This window comes from Helianthus annuus, chromosome 2 (genome assembly GCF_002127325.2).
Source record: "Helianthus annuus cultivar XRQ/B chromosome 2, HanXRQr2.0-SUNRISE, whole genome shotgun sequence".
Taxonomy (NCBI): domain Eukaryota; kingdom Viridiplantae; phylum Streptophyta; class Magnoliopsida; order Asterales; family Asteraceae; genus Helianthus; species Helianthus annuus.
In genome coordinates, this window is record NC_035434.2 from 144,604,011 (window position 1) to 144,607,978 (window position 3,968).

The window sequence follows — 3,968 nt, forward strand, 5'->3', positions numbered from 1 at the left end:
TCGACATTCAACTTAACGAGATAGAACGGAGGGATGGGTTAATGTGGCCTTGGGTCGGATAAGCAACAATCAGGATTTTGGTTTTCTGATGGCCTTTCATTGGTCTGGAGAGTAGTGGTGGCCACAAGGCAACATGTAATGTATCTAAATAATAGAGGTTGCTTCACAAGTTCACATTGTAATTGTCACATGATTGGTAATTGTTACTTGATTATACAAATGTATATGATCCATATGCAAACTGACTTGTGTATTTGTAAACTGACAACATTCATGAGTACTTATATTGGAACTTTTTTGCAATGTTTTTATAACCGGACCGGATGTCAAACTAGACACCTTAATGGTTCACTAGTCGGACCGGTTCGACCAGTTTTAAGAACATGATAACATAAAAATTAATTTAAAAAATGATTTTAAGTGTGGTGTAGACTTACAAATACAAATATTAAATAAATGATACAAATAATAAAAACATAAATAACAAATATTAATAAATTATTTGAGGTTATTAAATAGGTTGTTTACATTTCCCAAGTGTTGTCATAGTTCAACAGCCAACAATCGTTTAGAAACCTTACGTGAAATTCTAACTTTGGAAATCTTGTGTTCTTATAACCATTCTTTCATTGTAATCGTTGTAAAATACGGAACTTGCTTCGTAAATAAAACTTGTACATTACACTTTTTACCTAGTTAAATCATGTTTTATTTCATATTTCACCTTGTTACAAGTTAGGGGAAACATTGTTGCACATTATTACACAACTTAACTAACAAAATTACTCATTATAATGTTTTAAAAAAAAATAAAAAAATAAAGAAATATGGCAGCCCCAATTCAGCAAAATTCAGCCCATATAGTTGGGTTTTGTGGGCTAGTTTCAAGGTGTAACCCCTTCTAAACACTTCCAAAGCCCAACCCATTGAAACCCTAATCCTTCCCCCTATAAATACCACTTATAACCAGCCTCCCTACCACTTTTGCAACACTAAAAACTCTCAAAACATCCTCCAAACCGTAGCTGAAAGCAAAGGTTCGAGTAGATTGACACCACTTCACGAAAATGAGCATAACTCACTCAATTCTTATCCGATTCACTCGATTCTTTTTCCTACTTGCTTGTATAATCATGGGGTTCGATTCCTAGACTTCTCCTTGGAGAAATCAGACCTGGAAATGCCCCGAAATAGTCCATAAACTTTCTGTTTGTTTTTATGTTCATCAAAAACTTGTTTAAACCTATGCAACTTGTGTCCAACACATCTCATACCTATGTCCTAATGCTTACAACTTATCCCATGGTTGGTTAAGCTTAAAAACAAGGTTGAGACATTTAAAATCAGAGGATTAAACCTCATAAACTTGGTGTTTTGTTTAGGGTTTTTAACCCACAAGTCATGTCAAACTTTGTCTTTGATACATGAGTGATTATGGAACAACTTGGGTTGTCCAAACATACAATCCTCACATGATTTGATGAATTCTCCTAGTTAGTGTGTATATTTCTTATTCTTTATTGTATGTTCATGACCCTCCTTGGTTGTTTTTTTTACATCAAGTGTAGTGGTGAACACATAGAGGTGCCTAAATGGAAGACTTGATCTTCCTACCTCCTACATGACTTCTATGACATTTAGAGGTACCAAAATGAAGATTTTAATCTTCTACCTCATGCTTGAACTATTGGACATATATTATATAACCTATATATATTATTCGAATAATCGAATCTTTGATGATGAACTAGTGTTCATATGTCGGGGTACTAGATTACATCATCCTAGACTATGATAACTTGTCACGATTCTAATGGAACCTTGTTCCATGAAAACATCTAAACTCCTTCGAGTTTCCTAGTGTCAAGAACAAGCATCATATGTACTAAATGATTATTTTCCATGTTATTCTCATATCTTATTTTTATGTTGTTTTAAACACCGAATCTCGACTCTAAACATACTTGAACTTTAACCCTTATACATTCGGACTCTAAATCTCTACTCGTCAACAATTGGATAATCGGAAAACAAATGCAAACTTTGTGAGTATACTCGTATTTCCCCCTTTTTACTTTTACCACTTTTGGGGTGTAACATGTTTACCTATTAACTTACACATGAACACTTTGTTAAACACATGAACGTTCCTATAACATGCTTGTATACGTGATGACTTGATACTTTAAACTTGGGTTATTCTTATGTGTTGAACTTATCATTAACTTCGTACGAGCCAAACCTTGACATATGTAGCGCTATAGGATTAACGACCCGCCCGTAAACTTGAGGTTATGTCTTGAGCATATTGCGTTTTCTTGGTTTGATATGTTAGACACATGCCATATTTAAGGTTTATCTTGAATCATATGCTTGCCATGAGGAATTGATCACACTTTTAAACTTATGCTATGTACGTACCAAACTTGTATACTCGCCTTTGCTTTTGCATTGAATTGTATTTTTAAACATGTTACAGGTTGATGATGATGAAATGAAAACGGATAGCAAAGATGCCTAAATACTCACTTAGACGTTTAGGTTTAAAGTGTTGTATCAATTTTGTTTATGTTATGTTGAACAATGTTGTTATTTGCTTTTCTTGTAATGTTTTGACATTTATTTTGGAAATGAAATTTGGATTATTAAATTATTGTCACAAATAGCGTTATGATGTCTCGAGCAATCTTCACACTTCGTCTCATCCCGATGTTTCCGCCATTGGTTGGGGTGTGACAGATTGGTATCAGAGCCATAACTATAGGGAATTAGGAAAAGTAGGAATGCTTTCACCTAGTCTATAGTTTTAGAGCCTTATTCGTATGCTTTGCTTGGACTACTACATGATACCTTATTTGTTACTTATTTATGCTCTTTTAAACATGTATGTTACTCATGTGTAATATTTGACATGTTTTTCGTACGCATTAAAGCTTGTTCTATTATGTGTTAACACTTGTTTTATCATTTCATTATTTAAGTACCATTCTTGATATGCTTTCTTATGTGTTTATACTTGCTTGTGTATTTCCTTCAACACACACTTCCCTCATGCATTTTACTTGATTATTCTAAATCCGACAACACTCATATTGTACAAATGAGACGAATTCACCAAAATAGGCGTGAAACCCACAATTTAGTGAACGACTCTCAATCTATCTATTCTTCTTTTTACACGAGATATCGCCATTGAGCTAGGAGTGAAATCCACATCTAAATGGCAAATCTCAAATTTCAAATTCTAGTGGACCCTCGTCAACATGTCGAAATTTAAATTTTGACCCGACGAGTACCAACCACACTTAGGATACGAAATCGTCAAGATAGGGGGTGAAACCCGCACCTTGTCGACTAGTTCCACTCCTTGATTTTTTCATAAATCCCGCCAAGTCTCGAAATTTCGATTGATATGAGACATGTAGTAACCGGAAGGGTAAATACCGTTAACCGACCTGTCGGCGAGAGTATTTTACCTATTAGGCCAAAGCATGCTCCTCAAATTCAAAAGACTTTTCGACCACTTTGGTTAGTCAAAGTTCCGTTTGGAACACTCCAAACTTTGGTCAAACATGTGTTTCTATTGTTCATTTTATACGATGCAATCTTTCAACCTCGAGTTTACCTTTGATTTCTCTTTTCACACGCACAACATATCGAACCTTTTCGATACATTTATATATGCATGATTTTCATATAATTTAAATTCATATTCCTTGTAACAACTAGTGGAGAGGTATCATCGAGATTGGAGTGACTTCCTTACCTTGACGATTGACTCCACCCCTCTTCCCTTAAAACGACCTCACCAACGAGTTAGGGGTGATTCCCTTACTTAGGTGACCGTTACCAAAACTTCTTTTTCGAAACATCTTATTATGCAAACTCGATCATACTTTATACCCAAATTGTTTAATGTTATTTAAAAATACCCACTCATACAGATTTCGAAATACATTGTTTTATCA